This window comes from Eulemur rufifrons, chromosome 2 (assembly GCF_041146395.1).
Source record: "Eulemur rufifrons isolate Redbay chromosome 2, OSU_ERuf_1, whole genome shotgun sequence".
NCBI classification, from domain to species: Eukaryota; Metazoa; Chordata; class Mammalia; order Primates; family Lemuridae; genus Eulemur; species Eulemur rufifrons.
In genome coordinates, this window is record NC_090984.1 from 9,068,162 (window position 1) to 9,091,325 (window position 23,164).

Genomic DNA, 23,164 nt, shown 5'->3' on the forward strand with positions numbered 1-23,164 from the left:
GGTCTTGCACAAAGTGTCAGAAATGTTCATGGGCTTGAATTATCTTTGGAAGAGTTGTTAGAATGCAAATGTTTGACATTTTGGTCTGTTCCTAATCACAATACAGTCTTTTAAGTTATCAATCATGGATGTATGCTTGTGATTTAGGGGGTAGTGGTGGGGGCATCCCATGCAGTTAGTGTTGGATGGCTGGGTGGATGGATGGATGAATTGATGGATGGTTGGTTGGACAGATGGATGGATAGATGGGTGGATGGATGGGTGACTGGATGGATTGGTGTATGGGTGAATGTATATGACTAGATTGGATTGAAGGGTGAAAAGATGGATGACTGGATGCATGGGTGGATGGAGGGATAGATGATGGATGGTTGAATGGGTTGGTGGATGGGTGGATGTTGGACATAAAAGGGTGGGTGTCCATGTTTGGGTCTGTCTAATGTTGTATTCTTATTGAATTGGGAATGGCCAAGTCTCTCTGCTCACCACCCTAGTTGTGCCTTTTCCAGTGTCAAATGAATCTTGCTTGCTTTTGTAAAAGTCAGTACGATTGTATGTTTATGTTTTATCTCTCTAATTGGGAAGCTCCTTGAGGGTAGGAGGCAGTAATTTACCTTCCTCCCATCCCCCAAAAGTTCTTTCATTCTTTCACACCTAAGTATGTAATTGAGTAGTGGTGAAGAAAATAAACAGGTTTGTTGACAGAGATTATTAAAATACTGGAAACACCTGGTTTTGTTTGTTTCAGCACAAAGACTGAAAGTGGAATTCCTTGGATGTGGCTCCATCAGTGGGTAGGACAGCGTGTAGTGGTGGACTGGTGGAATCTCTCTCTTCCAAGCAGGTTGAGTAAATACCCCAGATTCTTACCCACTAGTCAGATTACAGATTACTGATGTCACAGGGTCCTATAATGCCCCACATTGATCTGGTCCCTGTTTTGTTTGTTATGTCATTTCTTACATTCTCTACCCATTCTACTCTGTCTCAGCCCCACTGACCATTTTTGCTCCACCCAGCTCATTTGCGTCACACAGCATTCCCTCTGTTCAGCATGGGCTGTTCCCTCTACCTGCATCACTGTTCCTCTGGGTCTCCCATGGCTGGCTCCTTCTCTTCATTTAGGGCTCAACCCAAAAGTCACCTCCTCCAAGAGGCCTCTCCCCTTCATTTATTGAACATCCAAAGCAGCAGTCCCCAACCTCTTTGGCACCAGGGACCGGTTTCACGGAAGACAATTTTTCCATGGACTGGGGAGGGGGAGGATGGTTTCGGGATGATTCAAGCGCATTACATTCATTGTGCGGTCAAACCTCTCTGCTAATGACAATCTGTATTTGCAGCTGCTCCCCACCACTAGCATCACCACCTCAGCCCCACCTCAGATCATCAGGCATTAGGTTCTCATAAGGAGGCGCAACCTAGATCCCTCGCATGCACAGTTTACAGCAGGGTTTGCGCTCCTATGAGAATCTAACGCCACCGCTGATCTGACAGGAGGCGGAGCTTATGCAATGATGTGAGCAATGGGGCGTGGCTGTAAATACAGATGAAGCTTTGCTCACTCACTTGTCCTTCACCTCCTGATGTGCAGCTGGTTCCTAACAGGCCACGGACTGGTGCCTGGGAGTTGGGGACTACAGGTCTAAAGTACAAAAAAGAATATAAAACGTGTATACTCTCTCATCCAGAAAGAATCTCTGAAGATATATTAATGTATTTCATCCCATACCTTTTTATGGATATAAATTTTTGTGAACATGTATTTCCATGCCACTAAGTATCTTTGAAAAAATAAGGGTCACCACGTATAGTTGCACAGGTTGCACATTGCACAAGGGTAGCATATCACATGTCGTGGGCATCATAGAGCTGTATATTTATAATTTCAGTGCCCCAGCTGATGGAAGCTTAAGTATCTTGTTCTAACAAAATGAAGATATTATGACAGTTTTTGACAGATGGGCTTAAAAACTTGAGAAAGGGGCGTCTTGTTTACATTCACACAGTGCTGCTATATGGGTTGGTGGCAGCCATGGAAAAGACTGTTGTTAATATCGGATGATATTCCACTTTATGGGTGTATTATACTTCATGTAACCATCTCTAGTTCTTTGTTTGTTTTGCCATTATAAATAACAGTGCAGTGAACATCTTGGTGTGTGAATCCCTGTCCAGGGTCCTGATAGTTTACATCTGGTTCTCCATAATTGAAACTCCACTGTTATCTATTTCTTGGAATCTGTAGAAGGGATTTTGAGACCAGGTGACTGGTATATTCAGGATGTTGATGACAAGGAACAGGGAAAGAACAGTTAATTGGTTTGAAATTTTTCCTGGGCTGTATGTAAAAGGCAGTGCTTTTGAACTGGGGGTGATTTTACCCCTCAGGGTACTTTTGGCAATGTCTGGAGATATTTTTGGTTGTCACGAATGCGGGGGTGGGGGGTGTAAGGTGCTACTGTCATCTAGTGGGTAGAAGCCAGGGAGGTGAGTTAAGCATCCTAAAATGCACAGGACAGCCCCCCACAGTAAAGAATTATCCAGCCCAAGTTGTCAATAATGTCAAGGTTGAGAAATCCCAATGTAATAGATGTCACAGGTTTTTCCAAGGGAAGTGGGTGGCTTTAGGGTTTTTGGGTGACTTAAATTTAATTTACAGTTTCTCTTCCTCGCTGGGTGTCGAAGGCAGCTTTCTGTGAACTTTAGATCCCACACGATCAGCAACAGGCTACCGACAGATTCGTTGATGTAAATATAGATGAGTATATAGAAGGAAATCTCACCCAGAGTTGGAAAATGTTGGAATGAAAGCTGCTGCGGCCTCCCCTTCTCTCTCTTTCTCCTTCTGTTACCCAGTTTTTAAATCGTGCCTCACTTTCTTTGGGCTGCTGGCATGGCCAGTGCTGCTGGTGTAGACTATGGTTCTATGTTCCCTTTGGTCCCCACACCTGGGGCCGGTCTTGGGCATGTACAGGAGGCAGATCCCTGCAGCATATCAGCTTAGAGATGTGAGGGGGGAGGCGCATTCTTTCATTCATTCATTCATAAATGTTTCTTGAGCACCTACTATGTGCCAGGCTAGTGGGAGGAAGTGAGGACAGGGAGGTGACAAGGGCGGATAGCTCCGGGCTCTGTGAACCACAATGAGGATTTTCTTTTCCCCCAAAGGAAATGGAATAATAACCACTTCCCCTTTTTATCCCCTGGCACACCTGTACTTTCTGTTTTCCATAACAAATGGGGCAGTGGTTAAGGGACAGCCTCTGAGGTCAGCTAGGACTGGGTTTCTCTCTGTCAGTGGTGTGCCCTTTGGGAAGCCGCTTAACCTCAATGACTCTCAGTTTCTTTATCTGTAAAATGGGCAGAGTAGTATTTTCCTCCCAGGGATGTTGTAAGGATTAAATTGATAGCGAATGTAAAACGCTGTGCTTGGCACATAGCAAATGCTCAGCAAGTGGTGGGAGCTCTCAGTTTCCTCCTTGGTAGGGGCACTGGGACACAGACCAATCCCAGACAGACACAAACAGACAGACAAAAATCCCTGGCGTGGCTGACATTCTAGATAGGGAGGGAGACAGACCAAGACCAGACAAACAGGTAAAGGATAGAGTTGAAGTGTGGCAAGTTCTACAGCTCAAAAATAAAGATCTCCCGGGTGATCTTGGTTGTACCTTGGAATCCACTGGGACAGGAGATAACACCTGAAAAACTGAGCTAGGAGGAGACCTGAGGGAGTATGGGCTTGATTCAGGGTGATCTGGGGAGTACGGAAGGTGAGGGGCTCGTGTGAGGAGACCTGGATGGCTCTGTCTAGGGGGTGAAGCAGGGATTGGTTTTGGGGAGACCCAAGGGGGCAAACTCAGGGTTATTTTTAAGGCTCTAGGTTATGTAATTAAAGTTCTAGGATATAATTTTTTCCCTAAGCTGCTTGATATGTCATTTCTTTTTTTTTTTTCTTGGAGGTTGACTAGACATGAGCTAACCGGTAAGGTAGCCACTAGCCGTATGTGGCTATTGCAGTTTACAAATTAAGTACAATGAAAAAGTCCATCCCTCAGTTTCACTCGCCACATTTGAAGTGCTCAATTCCCGTGTGTGGCTAGTGGCCATGGGACTGGATGGTGCAGATCTAGAACGTTTTATTGCTGATGTCCCTGAACCTACATTATCAGCATCTCCAGGGACCTTGTTATAAATGCAGAATCTCATCCTCTACCCTAGACCTGCTCAGTCCCAATCTGCATCTCAACAGGATTCCCCAGCGATCTCGGCTGCACCTTGGAAGCTGTAGAAATGCTGATGCCCCAAGCCCTACCCCCACAGATGCTAGAGAGATTGGTCCAGGGCTGTCCCCGGGCTTGGGGATTTTGGAGAACTCCTCACCAGGCGATTAAGCAGGTAGAGTGGAGTAGAGCTCTGTGACCTTGGGCAAGCCACTTACCCTCTCTGAGCCATAAGTTCCCTCTTTATAAAACCAGAGACCTGCTGACACCTCCCTCCCAAGGCTATGAGGAGTAAATGATGTTATGATTCAAAGTGCTGAGCAGAGTGCCTGGAACATTGACAGCAAGCACTCCCTACATACATAAGTGTTAATTTTTAAAAATGAGGTCAGCAGCCTTAGATCTAATAGTTGGAGTGAAAGAAAAAAAACTCTTTTTTTAAATGGATTTTGCTGGGGGGTTTTCTTTTCTTTTTTTAAATTGAGGTAAGGCTGGGCACTGTGGCTCACACCTGTAATCCCAGCATTTTGGTAGGCCAAGGTGGGAAGATCTCTTGAGCCTAGGAGTTTGAGACTAGCCTGGGCAATATAGCAAGACCCTGTCTCTACCAAAAAAAAAAAAAAAAAAAAAAAAACAAAACTTTTTTAATTAGCTGGGTGTGGTGGCTCATGCCTGTAGTCCCAGCTACTTGGGAGGCTGAGGCAGGAGAATCACTTGAGTTCAGGACTTGAAGGCTGCAGTGAGCTGTGATCATGCCACTGCACTCCAGCCTGGGCAACAGAGAGAGAGAGACTCTGTCTCAAAAAACATTGAGATAAAATTCACATAACAGAAATTAGCCATTAACCATTTTAAAGTGTACAGCCAGTGGCATTTAGTGCGTTCATAATGTTGTGCAACCATCACCTCTCTCTAGTTCCAAGACATTTTCATCACCCCAAAAGGAAATCCTGTACTCATGAAGGAAACTGTGCACTCCCCATCCACCCCCTCCCACTCCTGCAGGCCTGGCAACTGCTCGTCGTCTTCCATCTCTATGGATTGACCTGTTCTCATTTGGGGGTTTTTGAACTCCCCTCTGCTGGCTAAAAACTCTTGGCATCCTGGTGAGACTGCGAGAATGCCCAGCTCCCTTCGTTTCCAGGTCTTGCCTTCCCTGGCTTGGGCGCCGCCCCCCACCTGTTTCCCCCTCTGGGCACCTTGGTCCTGCTCATCAGCCGGGGTTAATCCCAGCAGCAGCCCATGTTCTTCTCTCCTGGGGCTGCCACAAATGAGAGGTTTCATCTCAGCTGGGTTTCTCCTAGTTAAATATTTAATAAATAAGACCTACAACTTGTGATGCTGGGAGTGTTTGATAGTGAAATTAATGAGGGGGAGAGAGTGGCAGGCGGCCCACAGGCCCCTGCCTGAGCCTGGCTGGTCGAGGCATCCTGGGCAGGCATCTATGCCACTGACACCTGGTAACCACTGTGGGCCACACCGTCCCATGTCCCCAGGCCAGGGCCTCCCTCTTTCTTTAGCACCGTATCTGGCACAGAGTAACGCTTGATAAAAATGTGTCGAGAGAGAGATTGTGTGTGTGTGTGTGTGTGTGTGTGTGTGTAGGGAAGATGGAAGAGAAAGAAGAGGAAGAGAGAGAGAGATGAGAGAGAAAGAAAAGTGGAAGGGGAAAGAGAGAGAGGGAAGGAGAAGGAGAGAACTGGGGGAAGTTTAAGGAGGGCAATGGTGAGGGAAAGAGAAAGAGAGACAAAGATGGCAGGAGATGAAAGAAGGAGGAAAATACAGAGAAAGAGAAAAAAGAGAAACAGAAAGAAACGAGAGAATATTCCTTCTTGTATCTTTCCCCCTTCCCATTACCCTTGATCATCTTTTTTTTTTTTTTTTCCTGTCTCCCCAGTTCTCATTTCCTTACCCTCGCCTTCTGGCCAACTCTTCATCCTTTTTCATTTCCTGTGTCTATGTTATCTTTTAATTTTCTGTCTGGGTATTTGCCCCCTTGTCTGTTTCTCTGCATAAACCATCCTTTGGTGTATGTGTCTTATTTTTTTTTAAGTCAGTCTTTAGCTGATGCTGTGTGTGCATGTGTGTGTGTGAGAGAGAGAGAGAGAGAGAGAGAGACAGAAGAAAGGACAGAGAGAGAAGAGAACAGAGAGAAAGGCCCAGAGAAGAGTGTAGGAACATATGCGAACATTTTCAAGACTGAGCACGAAGTGCACATCCATTTTACCCAGGTCAAGATCACCACGATGCCACCATCTCCTCAAATTCTCCCTTGTGCCTGTCCCCATAATAGCCCTTCTTTCTCTCCTGAAGTAGCCACCAATGAGGATTTTAAGGGAATCATTCACTTGTTTTCCTTTGTGGCTTTACCACCTAAACATGCATCTTAAGGCACTGTAGTTAAATGTTATGTGGTTTTGAACTGTATATAAATAAATGTATATGATACTAATTGTTTTGTACTTTGCTTCGTTGGCTCGCCGTTACCTTTGTAAGATTTCATCCACATCGTGGTCACTGCAGCTTGTTCATGGTTCATATTTGTGTTCACTGATGACAGACAGGAATGCGTTCCCTTTTGGGTGCTGTCGTGAGCAGCGTTGCTGGTGGTTTATGGGTTTTGCTGCATGGATGCAGGAGTCTCCCTGAGGCACACAGCTCTGTGTGAAATCGCTGGATACTGAGATTTGTAGCAGTGTCAACTTGACTAAATGCTGCCAAATGAATTTCCAAAGTGCTTGTGCTAATTTACACTCCTGCCAGGAGTGAGTGAGAAGTCAAGTTGCTCCACATCCTCACCAACACTTGGTATTTTCAGATTTTAAAATTGTAGCCTTTCTCGTGGGTATGTGATGATACCTTGTGATTTTAGTTTCCTTCCTCTGATTACAAATGAGGGTGAACATGTTTTGATGTATTTATTGGCTCTTCAAGTTTCCTCGTTTATAAAGCACCTCTTCTTGCTCCGTTTTTCATTGGATTACTTTTTTTTAAAAGTACTGATTTGTAGGTGATCCTTATATATTCTGGAAATTGGTTCTTTATCATTAAATGCTGTGCAATATTTTCTCTTGACTTGCCTTTTGAATTTTTTAAATAATGTCTTTTGATCAACAGCAGTGCTTAATTCTAATGTGGTTGGTTTTAGAAATCTTTTCCTTGAGAGTTTGTGGATTTTGTATCTTATTTAAGAAAATCGCTTTTACCCTGAGGCTATGATTATATTTTATCTTATTTCTGAAAGTTTTACAGTGTTGTTCACTGTATGTCTTTAATCAGCTTGGGATTGATTTTTTTTTTTTTTTTTTTGAGACAGGGTCTCTCTCTGTTACCCAGGCTAGAATGTAGTGGTATCATCATAGCTCACCAAAACCTCAAACTCCCTGGCTCAAGTGATCCTTCCACCTCAGCCTCCCAAGTAGCTAGGACTACAGGTGTGAGCCACTATGCCCAGCCAGGGGTTGATTTTTATGTATGGTGTGAGGTAGGGGTCCGATTTCCTTTTTATTATATGAGAATTGTCCCAGCACCATGTATTTAAAAGTCTATCTCTGCCCCAGTGATTTGCAAAACAATCTCTTTGACTATTTAACTTTTACCTCCTTTTATCTGGGTCTGTTGTCATACTCAACCTGTCAAGCCACAAATATTTATTGAGTGACAATTATGTACACTAGGCACTGGGTTACAACAATGGACATAACAGATGCAATTATTGCTTTCATGGAGTTTACAATCTGGCAAGGATGACATATAAATAGCTATTGCTACTTAACTTACAATTAAAGATGCTATAAGCCCTGCAAAAAGAGCCACGTTCAGCTTGCTGTAAGAGGAGCAAGTAAAACAACCTCCCCCATGGAATTGGTGATAAACTGAGTCTTTAGTGGGAATAGTGGGGAAGATGTTTTGGCCAAAGGGAACTATCTGTGCAAAGGCCCTGTGGCAGATGCTTTATTATCCTAAACGTATGGTCAGGCCACCAAGGCAGCAACACAATGATACTATGTCTGTGAATGGCCCCACTGGCCACGTGGGGAGACTGGATTGGAACAGGGCAAGAATGAAAGCCATAAGGCCAGTTAGAAAATGATTGCCATCCTTCAGGGAAGAGACAGTGTGCTTTGGGCTGAAATAGTGGCTGTGGTGATGGAAATCATTGATAAGACTGAAAGATATTTTGAGCTGGCATGATTTTTTCCCTCCCTCTCCCCTCTCTATCTCTGTTTCTTTTCTGGTTGTGTTTTCTGGGTGAGGAAAACAGTTTGTGATATTGCCAATGGTATGTGCTCTGGAGGCCATATTTGCCACAGATGGTCTTTGGAATTCTGGCCAAGAGAGTCACTGGACAGCCCCCAGGGTTTCTGGAACCAAGTCAGCGGTGACCATTTATTAACAACAATAGCAATGATGAGTTGACAGCCTTTGCTTCAAAGCACCTTTTAACCATTACCTCACTTTGTCAACCCTATGAAATCAGAGGGGGAGAGGGAGAAGGGTTTTAATTTCTGTTTTATTATAGGATGGGGGAAGTTAATTTGCTTTCTTGAGGTCACACAAAAAATATTGGTTTGGGGATTGGAATTCAGTCTCTTGACCTCCAGCCCAATCCCGTTTACACAAACTCACACACCCAATCCCCAAACATCCTCTTTTGCTAAGCATTTCCTACTGAGGGCTCCTGGGTAATTTACAAGGCTCAATTTCCTTGTCTGTAAAATTGGAATTAAAATAAAAATATCTACCTGCTGACTTGCTGTGAGGTTGCCTGACACATGGTGAGGATAGAAAACTGGTTCAAGGGACAGAAAAGCCAAAGGGGCTTAAGCAAGAAGAAGGGATTTCATTGGCTCATGGGACTGAAGGGTCCAGGCTTGTCTGGATCCAGGGATCAGATGACATCCTTAGGCCTCAGTTTCTGTGTCTGAGCTCTACTGTTTGTGGTTGGCTCCATTCTCCTTGACTTGGCTGCAGCCCCAGCCTGTCAATTCTCCCCAGATCATATCCAAAGAAAGATTCTTCTTGCTTACCCAGCCATCTTCCCAGAATTCTCAGTAAATACTTTCTTGCTTTTGATTGGCTGTTGCTGGGGTCATGTGGCCATGCCAGAACCAATCATTCTGTGGGGAAATGGGAGGTGAAGAAAGGAGTGCCCTGATTGGCTTAGGCTTGAGTCACATGACTCTCTGGAGTTAGGGGTGGAGCCAACTTCTCTGAGTGGGGAAGAGTGATCCTGTTAAAGGTGTATGAGGGTGTGCTAGCTGCTGTAACAAGCAACCCCCAGTCTGCAGTGGCTTAGCACAATAAGAATGTACTTCTCACTCACCCTGAGTCCAATCAGGTAATCAGCCGCTGGCCTTCCCTTTGGTGATTCCAGGACTCGTCTCTTTCCATCTTGTGGCTCCACCATCCCCTAAGAACTGAAAGTCCTTCACTTTCAGCCTGTAGGAAAAGAGAGTAAGAGGGCTCACACAGGAGGTTTAAGGGGCCACAACTAGAAGTAGCAAATCTCACTTCCAGCTACATTCTGTGGACTGGAATTTTGTTCTTTGGTGTATCAGTGAGGGTCCCTGTAGAAAACAGAAGACATACATCAAAAATCAAGTTAGGAGAGGGAGTGGGCCCTTACCAAAACAGAGATGGAGGGAGGAAGCTGGCAGAATAAATGCCTCAATATCATTACCTCTCCCAAATCTCCTGCCAGGTCTCCCCATTGTCCAAAACCAACTGCATTCCAGAGGGCCAGGAGCCCAATGAGGCCATCCACACAAGTCAGCCTTCACTGCGAATGGTAGTGAAGGACAGAAGAGTGGATTTTGGGTAAAAGGAGACAGTCAGTACCCATGGCCCACTTAACTGCAGGGAGACTGAGAAGTGTAGTCCATGGAGGAGAAGGTTTGGTGGACACATCACTTTGTCTTTTCCACAAGGAGAAATCAGGTTCTCAGGTGGCCAAAAAGAAAAAAAATCTGCTTTGATATTCCTATTATTATTATTAGTGGTGGCAGTGGTGATTGAGTCTCTACATGCTATTTAGTACCTGCCCCCTTCTTTTGTTTCTCCTCCTTCACTTCTTTTCTTGTTCTGTGAGTTCTTTCCCTTTTAGTGACAATCTTTCAGTGTTCTCTAAGGGAGTTAAATTTTATGCCAGGCTTGTGTGTGGGGCACTCTGCTTATTGAGATTTCTTTCCCAGGAGATAATCGAGGTGTACCTGGGGTAGCAGAGGCTCAGCAGGCAGTCTGTGCCTCTGGCAAGGTCCTCACCTTAACCCGAGACTGGGATATAGTGGAAAGTGCCCTACTGGGGTTAGGATAGGAACTAAGTGATCGCTGCCTGAAGCAAGTGATCATCTTGCTGGAGGTGAAACTGAGAAAAGGCCCTTCAGGCTGAGCCCAGGAGGTGGACAGGTCCTAGGGGCAGGAAGCGACTTCATTTGCTCGTACTTCTTTGGAGCCTGTCTTGGCAGCCAGAAGTAAGTGCATACGTGACATTGAAGCCCGGACATATTAACAATGGTGTGAACCCACCTCTCCCCAATTCAGTCCAGCTGTGTTAGTAGTGCACCGTTGCAGTAACAATGGTCTGTCCCCTCCCAGCCCCACCTACTTCTTTGAATTCCTCCAATGCTCTGTAATGATAGGGCTGTCACTGTTTCAGCTTCCTCCGTTCAAGCTTAACTGGCCTTCCTCCCCTACATGGAGAACGGAAGAGCAGCCCCTCATTGTCTCTGGCAGCTGACCGGCAGGTCCCCGCCTTCTGACCACTCTGAGGTCCATTGTCCAGGAAGACAATGAGGTGACAGGTGGGCAGGCACAAGTCCCCCAGGGCAGTGTTCGGGGTCTGCCTCTCATGAGCTCCATGGTTGCTGGTTTTCATCACCCTCTTCCCAACTTGGCCAGATTCCTTCCTTCTGGCAGTGATGGCTGCCTGGGACTTCACCTCCCTGTGCCTCAGTTTCCTTATCTATGAAATAAGGACAATCGTGGTAACAAGACTTCTGGGCAACAGGCCAAGCACCTCACTTGCATCAGTTAAGTTCATCCTCTGGATGCCCTGAGGGGTGGGTGGTGGTATCACCTCCTGTACAAAAGAGAAAATCAGGACAGAGAGAGGTCCAGTATTTGAGGTCTTGCACCCTTCAAGAGACAGAAGTGGGATTTACACCGAGGCTGTCTGGCTCCAGCGTCCATGCTTTTAATCAATTATATGATAATTTCCCGATGCAATGAGTTGTTGAACAGATTTAATACAATTGTATAGGCAAAAAAGCTTAGCTTGGTGCTCGGTACGTGGTAAGCACTCAACATATGTTATAATAGTAATTATTTTACCATTTTATTTTATTTTATTATTTTATTTTATTTACGGACTGGGTCTCACTATGTTGCCCAGACTGAAGTGCAGTGGCCCCATCATAGCTCACTGCGACTAAATTCCTGAGCTCAAGCGATCCTCCCACCTCAGCCTATCAAGTAGCTGGGACTACAGGCATGTGCCACCTGACCTGGCTAATGTTTTAATTGTTTTGTAGAGATGGGGTCTTACTATGTTGCCTAACCAGATCTTGAACTGGCCTCAAGCAATCCTCCCTCCTGCCTAGGCCTCCCAGAGTGCTGGGATTATAGGCGTGAGCCACCACATCCGACCTATTTTGCCGTTTTACGTTATATAATTATATATTTGTGGATAAACACAGTTGACCCTTGAACAATGCAGGGTGTAGAGACACTGACCCAACCACCCTGCTGGGTCAAAAATCCACTTATAAATTTTAACCCCCCCCCCCAAACTTAACTATTAATACTAATAGCTTGCTGTTGACAAGAAGTCTTACTGATAATGTAAACAGTTGATTAACACATGCTTTGTATATTATATGTGTTCTATACTGTATTTTTACAATAAAATAAGCTAGAGAAAAGAAAATGTTATTAAGAAAATCAAAAGGAAGAAAAAATATATTCCCTATTTATTAAGTGGAAGTGGATCATCATAAAGGTTTTTATTTTCATCGTCTTCATGTTAAGTAGACTGAGGTGGAGGAGGAGGAGGGGCTGGTCTGGCAGAGGCAGGAGAGGCAGACACACTCAGTGTAACTTGTATTGAAAAAAATCCATGCACAAGTGGACCCATGCAGTTCATACCTGTGCTATTCAAGGGTCAACTGTATATGCTGCAAATACGTAATATACTAATATACAGTTACATATTGTTGTCATAGTACAGGGGTCTTCAAAGGTTTTCTGCAAAGGACTAGATAGTAAATAGTTGAGGCTTTGTGTGTCATCCTGTCTCTTTGGAACCACTCAACTCTCCTGTTGTAGCAAAGGCAGCCACAGATAATAGGTAAATGAATGGATGTGGCTGTTTGCCAATAAAACTTTATTTACACAAACAGATCATGGGCTGGTGTTTGCCAGACCTGATATAATGTGCATTATTGTATAGCAGCTGTATTTTTTCCCGTTGTTTCTCAGATTACATCTGTCTGTTTCTTTTCTTTCTCACAAGGCAAGGCCAGCCCTTCTTTCTGTCTTTCTCTTTGTTTTGTTTTGTTTTGTTTTGTTTTTTAGAAACAGAGTCTTGCTCTGTCACCCAGCTTGGAGTGCAGTGGCCTGATCATACATAGCTCACTGCAATCCTAAATTCCTGGGCTCAAGTGATCTTACCCTCTCAGCCTCTCAAGTAGCCGGGAACAAGCACATGCCACCCCACTCAGCTAATTTTTTAATTCTTGTAGAGACAGGGTCTCACTATGTTGCCTAGCCTGGTCTCAAACACCTGGGCTTAAGTGATCATCCCACCTAAGCTTCCCTTCTTTCTCTCTGTCAGTCTGTTTTTCAGAACAACATGGCAGGCCCCTGAAATGTGGGCTTTCCAATGCCAGACTTGTTTGTCTAAGACATGGGGTCTGAAAGTGGCAGGACTCTGAGCTCAGGCCTGTCTTCCTCCTCCTTCCCTTCTCCCTTCTCTATTTTCTCCCTTCTTCCCAGGCTCTGAAGTTACCACTCTCCTTGCCCATTGCTGATGTTCTCTGCTTGGGGAAGCCCAGCAGCATCTCCTCCCTCACTCACCTTTCTCTTACTATGCTACCTCTTTACTCTTCCTCAAACACACCAGGCATAGTCCTACCTCGGGGCCTTTGCACTGGCTGTTTTCTGAGCCCAGATCATTCTTCCCTCAGGTAACCTCATGGCTCCTCCCTCATCTCCTTCAAGACTTCACTCCAAGGCCACCTTCCCAGCATCCTTCCTACTGTAAATTGCACACATGGTATTTTCCTCCATTTTCTCTTCCTTATTTTCCCTTTTGGAACTTTTCACTGTCGTATTTATCTGTTGATTTTCTGTCTCCCCATATTACTGTGATCTCCACAAAGGCAGGGGGTTTTCTTGGTTTTGTCCACTAATATGGACTAGAACATCCTGGAACAGCACCTGGCACATTGTAGTGGTTGATAAATGAGTGTTGAATGAATGAACACTATAACTTCATTCATTTTTATTGCTGAATAGCATTCCGTCCAGAAATACCACAGTTTGTTTATCTGTTTACCTATTGATGGACTGTGAAATTCTTGTACCTTGGCCTGACTCGTCACTTGGCAAATCTTTGTAAATCCTTTAGGTTTCCTCTTAAGTGGTACATTCTCGGAGCCTTTCTTGACCCAGCCAGTCTAAATTAGCTTCACCCCACTTTTATAGCATTTATGACAATGTACAACGACATGTTTATTTTGTGGGGATGGGTGTTGTTCTGGCCAGAACTGTCTACTTCCAGCTTGAAAATATGGAAGAAAAAGACACTAACAAAACACAAACATTTGTAAAACAGCTCACGGGAGGTGCTTGTTTAGTTCTCTGCACTTCCAAGAGCAGAGAGATGAGGATTTGTTTGGAGAGGAAAAATCAGGGTCTGCTTCTTGGAGGAGGTGAGAGAAGGGTGCTCCATTCATCCATATATTTGCAAATGTGGGGATGAAAAGAAAACTGTTCCTGGGGCCTAAGGGGCTCCTGGTTGTGCAAAGATGGTGGGGCTAGCAAATCCTCCTCGTACTGAAAGAGAAAAGCCACCACAGTTGCACAATGGGAGGTGGCTTCTATAGAACAGCCAGTTGGTATCTTGGGGCATCTCACACCGTGGTACTCAGTGGCTGCTGCTGGAGTGAAAAGTGAGGGTGGGTGAGAGTTGGGGCAGGAAAAAACTGAGGCAGCTACGGTGTCACCTCCACAAGGGCTGAGCTCTGTCTGTTTTGCCCTCTCTTTCGTCCCCAGCGCTTAGAAAGCTACTTGGCACATAGCAGGTGTTGAGTCCAGCCTTGCAGTGTGGATAATAAGAAACAGTCACTGTGTTTTAGAGTCCAGGCTGTGAACTCAGACTGCGTTGGGTTACTGCCCAATCAATACTAGCTGCATGTCTGATAATGAGTCTCTGTTTTCCTCTTCTGTAAAATAGGCAGAAAATAGTCCCTGCCTCGTGGGGCTGTACATTCATTGAGCAAACACTGATGAAGTGTGTACTGTGGGTAAGACACTCTTCAGGGCACAGGAAACAGACGAAAGTCCCTACCCTCTTGGTGTTTACATTCTCATTGGGAGGGACATGAGAAACAACAAAAAATAATAAGAAGTAAATTGCATAGTACTTTAGAAGATTACGAGGGCAATGGGATGAAAACAACAGAGAGGGGGCTGGGGAGGCCAGTTGCTATATTAGATATGGCCTCACCGAGGAGGTGGCATTTGAGCCAAGACCTGAAGGGGGTGAGGAGGAAGCTATGAGGATGTGTCGGGGGCAGGGGGAAGAGGAAACAGCAAATGCAAAGGCCCTGAGATAGGGGCATCTTGCCACGTTGGAAGAACAGTGAGGAAGCTGGCATGGCTGAAGGCAGTGAGCGAGGCGGGGAGAGGGAGGAAGTTAGGGTAGGGAGATGATGGGGCAGTTTGTGCAGGGCCTTGTGGGCTTTGGCTTTTGCCCTGAGTGAGATGGGAGCCACAGATGGTTCTTGAGCAGAACAGGGGTATGCCCTGACTCAGATGTTCATAGTCTCCTCTGGCCACAGAAGGTGGGGGATGGATGAAGGTGAGGATAGATGCTGGGGAATTAGGAAGGAGGTGACAGTATTGGACCATGCAAGTAACAGTGGGGGAGGGACCTGAGTATTGGCTGTGGAGATAATTGCGGAGTTGTTGGATTCTGGCTGCAATTTTAAAATGTTTTTATTATGGTAAGATACCTATAACATAAGATGTACCATTTTGAGGTGTACAATTCAGTGGCATTTGCTACATCACTATATTGTGAAACCATCACCTCTGTTTAGTCTCAGAACATTTCATCAACCCAAAAGAAAACCCTGTACCAATTAGTAGTCACTTCGTATTCCTCCCTTCCCCCCAAGCTTCTAGAAACCACTAATTCTGAATATAATTTGAAGGTTAACCAGCAGGATGTGTAGGCAGATAGGTTGCAAGGACTTAATGAATCAATGTGCAGAAAACACTTAGGTGACATACAGTAGGTGGTCAAAACTGAAATGGTAATGATAGGTTGGCAGTGATGCTGAGGACTTTCCAGAATCTTCACTCTTGCGCTAAACCGGCCCTATCTGGCTGTTTAGAATTCCCGCCTGCTGGCCGGGAGTGCAGCAGAGCTAGGATCTGTTCCCACTTCCAGTCTGGCCCGGGGTAGGGGTGGAGGAGGAGTGATCAGAAGAGCCAAGCCAGCACCATCCGTTCTGGAACACCGTCCAGCTCTGGCCCAGATTTCCCAGAACTGAGCAGGAAAATGTCCAGGGAGAGACGGTGCAGCTGATGGGAGTCCTGGCAAGCTCTGGCCCTGGCTTCCTGGGGTTGCTGTTGCACCAACTAACATTTGTTGGACCTTCGGTCTGAGCCAAGATGGCAGGTTTCAGAGGAAGAACAAGAAGGGCACAGGTTCCCTTCATGGTTGTGCCTTCACCTCATTAGGTAGCCTCATATAAATACTTACTCTATTTTTTTTTTTTTTGGAGACAGGGTCTTGCTCTGTTGCCCAGGCTAGAGTGCAGTAGTGTCATCGTAGCTCACAGCAGCCCCAAACTCCTGGGCTCAAGGGATCCTCCTGCCTCAGTCTCCTGAGTAGCTGGGACTACAGGAAGCACCACCATGCCTGGCTAATTTTTCTATTTTTTGTAGAGACAGGGTCTCACTCTTGCCCAGGCTGGTCTTGAACTCCTGGCCTTAAGCAATCCTCTCAAAGTGTTAGGATTACAGGCATGAGCCATCGCACCTGGCCGGAACCCCTGCTCTATTCTGTTACTGTTTCTCTCTCTAAAAGGAGTTGAAAACTCCACTACTCCTTTCCTAATGTTTGCAATGTGTTTTGGTTTTTAACGATGAGATTTCTTTACTTGTTTATTTATTTGTTTATTTGTTTTGAGACAGGGTCTTGTTCTGTTGCCCAGGCTGGAGTGCAATGTTGTCATCATACCTCACTGGAGCCTCAAACTCTTGGGCTCAAGTGATCCTCCTGCCTCCGCCTCCCCAGTAGCTGGGACTACAGGTGGGCACCACCATGCCTGGCTAATTTCTCTATTTTTTGTAGAGATGGGGTCTTGCTGTGTTGCTCAGGCTGTTCTCAGACCCCTGACCTCAAGTGATCCTCCTGCTTTGGCCCTGCAAAGTGTTAGGATTATAAGCATGAGCCACGACACTGAGCTGAGATTCCTTTACTTACGCTCTGGTTGTAATTTTCTGGTACCTTTCATCTCTCTGTCACTCGATGTATTATTGTTCCTTCTCCCTCTTGCCTCCACTGATACTTCTCTTCACTGTTATCTAAGGTTTTACTCTAAACTCCTGTCACGGGCAGGCTAGTAGAGCTAAAAGCACATGGGCCAAATAGTCCCCTCAGTTCAGGTCCCACTTCTGCCACCTTCAAAGCTGTTTGACTCTGGGCAAGTCATATAATCTTCCTGAGTGGGTGAGTGTCCTTATTCAGCAAATATTTCTGGTTCTTCTTTGGGCACCCAATAGAGTGTCACTTCCCCACCTCCTTGAAGTTAGGTGTGGCCATGTGATTTGATTTAGCCAATGAAATGTGAGGGGAAGTGACATGAGTCATTTTGGACCGAAGCTTTGTTTTTCACATCAGACGGGCAATATGCCAATGTCATAACAAGGTTTGAGGGAGGCACATCTCACACGTGGATGTGAAAACGCAATCATCACGCTTGCGAACTACAAAAGGATCTGGACAGAAGCTTTAAGAGTGAGTGCATGATTCACCGTGATTCCTTCTTCCTGTCTCCACTGTCCTGTATGCTCAGAGATGGAGCCTCTTTCGAGCTAGGTGCTGGAGAGAGAATGATGGATCAGTCCCATCCCACCTGCAGTGGACACAGAGCATGAGTAGGAAAATAGACCCGTGGTGTGTTCAGCCACTGAGATTTGGGGGCTGTTTGTTACTGCAGCAGGACATAGACTATCCTGACTACATACTTCGTTATCTGCATACCAGGGCTGATACCTAAGTACAGTGGTCTCACGAGGATTATGCATATTCACATGCATTTAAACTCACATTCTGAAAACAATGTGAGAAAGAATTGTTTGAGTTTTCCTTCAAGGAGATGAATGGTTTCTAAAGCCCTGGGCATTCATTTAGTCACCCTCAACCTCCTTCTTCCTGTGACCTTTTTTTTTCTACTTCCCTGGTCACTTAGTATCTGCGTGAAGGGGTGAAGGAATCTCTGTTCTAATTCATTTCGTTTTAACTCTGGCCATCCTCATCTTCTTTTTCCCACCTCCCATCTGCATGTTCTTCCCCTGCTCGCCCCGCCAGGGAGTATATCGTCAGGTTCTAGAACCTGCAGTGTTTCTCTGTTGTTATCTTCGGTTTCTGCTTGCTTAGCTCTCTCGGGAATCGGTCGTAGTAGCAAATTAACAAATAGCTCTGAAGCGCCCCGAGCTTGAAGGCTTTTCCTTTTGCTCACCTAAGCAAGATTCTGGAGCAGTTGCAAGATATCCTACCCTCTACTGTAAACCTTTCTTCATAGGTTGAGAGAGATTCAGTCAGGGTCAGTGAAGACCCACGCGGAAGATCTTGGCTGAGACTCCTTGATGTTCTGGCTGTGCTGGGTGTTGTCATATTGATTAAGCCCTGGGACCACTGCCAGCAGCCTCTAGGATTAAATCAATAGAGTTTGCAAAAGTAAAAGCTTCTTTTGGAGGCATAGAATATGTTAGTTAATTTTTTTTTTTTCATGATAAAGCTTCAAGGAGAATCTTCATGGATGACAAGGGGGGCTAGCAAAGGAAGAGGCCAGGCAGATGCAAATATTTGGGGAAGTGCAAGAGAGAGAGCAAGTGAGGGCGGTTTTATCAGGGGCTTGGTTGGGGCTTTCCAGAAAATCTGTTTAACTTAGGCTGCTAATGCAACAGCTGGGAGTTAGAAGAGAAGGTGGAAGATGCAGGAAGGACTGATGCTGAGGTGTTAAGAGAAATGAAGTAGATGTGGATTCATTTGCTCGTTCAGCAAATATTTAGCAGGGTCCTGCCCTGTGCCTAGCACTGAGATGCAGGGGTGGGTGTGTGATGCTGAGCAGGACAGATGTGGTTCCTCTTGGTCCTCCTGGAACGTGGAATAGGAAAAGAAGGCACTAAATAGGGAATAAGTGGATACAGACCTTATTTCTAATTGTGGTAAGTGTTAGGAAGAAAACTGGTAGGGTCCTGTATTAGTTTGCTAGGGCTGCCATAACTAACTGCCACCAGCTGGGTGGCTCAACACAACAGAAATATATCCTCTCCCTGTTCTGAAGGCCAGAAGACCTAAACCAAGACATTAGCAGGGTGGAGCTCCCTCTGACGGTTGAAGGAAAGAATCCTTCATTGCCTCGTCCAGATTCTGGGAGTTCTGGCTGGCATTCCTTGGCTTGTGGTTGCACCAGTCCAATCTCTGCCTCTATCTCCATATGGTCTTCTCCTTGGTGTGTGCCTGTGTCTTCTCCTCTTCTGTCTCGTACAAGGATTCTTGTGATTGGATTTAGGGCCCTTCAGATAATCCAGGATGATCTCCTCTCGAGACCCCTAACTTCATTATACCTACAAAAGGCTTTTTCCAAATAATGTCACAGTCACAGGTGTCAGGGGTTAGGGTATAGGCGTATTTTTGGGTGGAGAGTAATTAGGAGGGTGGAGGTGTCATTTCAGCAAAGATCTGAAGATTGGAAAGCACAGAGCAGAGTGTGAACAGAATGAGAGAGAGGAAAAGCATTCCAGAAATGTGCAAAGGCCCTGGGGCAGGAACAAATTCATCATATTCCAAGACAGCCAGTGTAGCTACAGGCTAATGAACAAAGTGGGTAACAGGTGGGAAGAGACCTGAGATGTTGGCAGGGATGGGTCACACAAGGTCTGGAGGTGAACTTTATTCTACATGCAACAGGAAGCTCCCAGAGAAGTTTAAGTGGGATAGGAAAGAGCTACTTTACTTTAAAAAAAAAAAAAAAGATTTTTTTTTAATTGAGGTGAAATTCATGCAACATAATATTAACCATTTTAAAGTGAGCAAGTCAGTGGCATTCGGTGTATTCACCATGTTGTGCAACTTGGCAGTTCCAAGAACGTTTTCATCACCCTGATGAAAATCTAGTTCCAGAACATTTTCATCACCCTGAAAGGAGACCCCATATCCATTAAGCAGTTGTTCCGTGTTCCCCCTCTCCCCTGCCCCTGGTAACTACTAATTTGTTTTCTGTCTCTATGGATTTACCTTTTCTGGGTATTTTATATACATGGAATCATGCAAAATGTGACCTTTTGTGTCTGGCTTCTTTCACGAAGCATAAGGCTTTGACTTCTCAATGGAGAATGAGCTGGAAGTCAGAAAGACCAGCAGTAGATGGCTTTGGAGTTTACTGAGATTGTAGACATTTCAGGTGGGAGGGGATGGTGGCTTGACCTCAGGTGGGGCAGAGAAGACAGTGCTGAGCTCAAGGATTCAAAGCCTGATTTTGGAAGAATTGGTGGGACCTGGTGGTACATCAGCTGTGGGGTGACAAAGACAGGGGAATCAGGAAGGTCTCTTAGGGTCACCTTCCCTGAGCCACCAGGCGGCTGGTGGTACAGTTCACTACAGAGGTGAATATAAAAAGGCCAGATGGGTTTAGGGAAGGAACTGAAGAGTTTGGAATTTGGACACTGTTGTGGTTTGAATGGTGTCCTCCAAAAATTCACGTTCGCCAAAGGAGCCTCAGAATGTGACCTTATTGGAAAATAGGGTCTTTGCTGATGTCTTTGACTCCAGGATCGAGTTGAGGTCATCCTGGATTAGGGCAGATTCAAGAATCCACGACAGGTGTCTTTATATGAAAAGGCATAGGGGAGACAGAAGCAGAGATTGGAATGATGCGGCCACAAGCCAAAGACACCTGGAGCCACTAGAAGCTGGAAGAGGCAAGGAAGGATCCTCTTGTAGAACCTTTAGAAGGAGCTTGGTCCTGTCAACACCCTAATTTTGGACTCTGGACACCAGCACAGCAAGAGAATAAATTTCTGTTGTTTGAAGCCACCCAGTTGGTAGCAATTTGGGAGAGAGACATAGACATTCCTAGGAAGTTTGAGGTGCCTCTGAGGAGGCACAAAGGGACTTGGCTATTGCTAGGACTGTACCCTGAATCAGGGAAGAAATGGGATGACAAAATACCCCAACTTCTCCCTCTCTGCAGTGGTGTTGGCTAAACCCACCCAGGAGGCAGGGGATGCGAGGGCTTGGGTGATACGTTGCAGCCCATGAAGTCAGCCCCGCCTCTCCTGGGACACCAAGCAGGGCAATGAGTGGATATTTTAGGGGTAATGGAAAGGGCAACAGGAGAATGACAAAGCCTATCAAAATGCACGTCAGCTCTAAAAAGAGTGTCTGGATGGAGAAGGGAGGATTACCTAAGACTGAGCCCCAGGGACAGCCGCTGTTTAGAAACTGAGAAGTAGAGGCTTGTCGAATAGGAGGAAAACTAGAAGAATATAAAGGAGGGTGTGGCCAAGGCATCTGAACACGGAAAAGCGGCTCTGGGATGTGGCAGCCCGGAGGTCTTGGGAGATGCTCATTGGAAGGGTTCTGGTTGAGTGATTGGGGCCAGAAGCCAGCCCCGAGAGGCTAGGAGAAGAATGTGAGGTGAGGAACTGGAGGCAGCTGCTTTTTTCTGAAGGGGAGTAGAGAAACGGGTTGGTGACTTGATGGGGGTTTGGGGTCAAGGGTGAGGTTTTTATTTTTTTATTTTTTATTTTTTGAGACATACTCTGGCTCTGTCACCCTGGGTAGAGTGCAGTGGCATCATCACAGCTCACTGCAACCTCACACTACTGGGCTCAAGTGATCCTTTTGCCTCAGTCTCCTGAGTAGCTGAGACTACAGGTGCACACCATGCATGACACCTGGCTAATTTTTGTATTTTTAGTAGAGACAGGGTCTCACTCTTGCTCAGGTTGGTCTTGAACTCCTGGGCTCAGGTGATCCTCTTGCCTCGGCCTCCCAAAGTGCTAGGATTACAGGCGTGAGCCACCACACCTGGCCTAGGGTGGCGTTTTTAATGACAGAAGTATATTTCTCTAAAGCGGGTCATTCCTATCGATGTGCCAGCATGCACCGGTGTCTCCTCCTATGTAGGATGCTGGGATTCTGGAAAGCCCATTTGAGGTTTAGGGTCATGGATTTAATGTCATCAACCCAGATAGTTGACCTCATTCAGGAACGTTCCACTGCCCAGGCGTGGGGAAGGTAACCAGTTGAGTTCACGCAGAAATGGACTTTTTCCAAGAGAGAAAGAGAGACAAGGAAGTGCTATGTAATCAACCTATGTAAGGTTGGCAAGGAAGGAGGCAAAGGCAGGAGAACGCCCTGAGAAATGGTAGGATCAGTGGGTGGCAGGGCTCGATCCAATGGACGCTGGTTTCCATTTAAGAGCATTAGTGAGCTGGAAGGAGGAGAGAGGTGGTTAAAGAGAAGTTGCTGGAAAAGGATTTCTTGGGGGTGGCTGGTGTAGCTTCTGCGCGTGTGTGGCTGGGGTGACTTGGAGGAGACTTTGGATATTGATGAGGAGTTTGGAACATCCTCTGACAGTCAAGGAAGGAAGAGATGGACACGCACAGTGGTCGGTCCACATGAAAACTCAAGGTTGTAGAAATTCAAGGTCATAGAAAGTTAACAGGCTCCACTGGAGTCTTAGTCCCAGTTTTTGTTTTCTTATAGGACTCAGTATCTTGACTACTTTTTTTTTTTTTTTTTTTTTTTTGAGACAGAGTCTCACTCTGTTGCCCAGGCTAGAGTGAGTGCCGTGGCGTCAGCCTAGCTCACAGCAACCTCAAACTCCTGGGCTCAAAGGATCCTCCTGTCTCAGCCTCCCGAGTAGCTGGGACTACAGGCATGTGCCACCATGCTCGGCTAATTTTTTTCTATATATATTTTTAGTTGTCTATATAATTTCTTTCTATTTTTAGTAGAGATGGGGTCTCGCTCTTGCTCAGGCTGGTCTCGAACTCCTGAGCTCAAACGATCCACCCACCTCGGCCTCCCAGAGTGCTAGGATTACAGGCGTGAGCCACCGCGCCCGGCCTTGACTACTTTTTAAAAAATTAAGACAGGGTCTTGCTCTGCAGCCCAGGCTGGAGCGCAGTAGCATCATCATAGCTCACTGCAGCCTCGAACTCCTGGGCTCAAAAAATCCTTTCACCTCAGCCTTCTGGGACTACAGGCACGTGCCTCTAAGCCAGGCTAATTTTTTAATACTTTTTTTTATAGAGACAGGATCTCACTGTGTTGCCCAGGCTGGTCTCAAACTCTTGGCCTCAAACAAGCCTCCTGCCTCAGCCTCCCAAAGTGCTGGGATTACAGACATTAGCCACCATGCCCAGCCTGGTGCTGCCTTTGACCTTGGACTTCCCGTTGAGCCCAGAGG

General features: G+C 45.8%; 1 protein-coding gene and 1 non-coding gene across 4 annotated transcripts in view; one reads left to right on the forward strand and one right to left on the reverse strand.

Annotated features, from left to right (window-relative positions):
* CACNA1A (calcium voltage-gated channel subunit alpha1 A) overlaps positions 1-23,164 on the forward strand; it is a 224,630-nt gene that overhangs the window by 10,459 nt on the left and 191,007 nt on the right. The gene's annotated exons all lie outside the window — the stretch shown is intronic.
* On the reverse strand, positions 17,356-17,459 carry LOC138381222 (small nucleolar RNA U13). The gene has a single exon (XR_011233132.1). It is a non-coding gene; the product is annotated as a small nucleolar RNA U13 (small nucleolar RNA).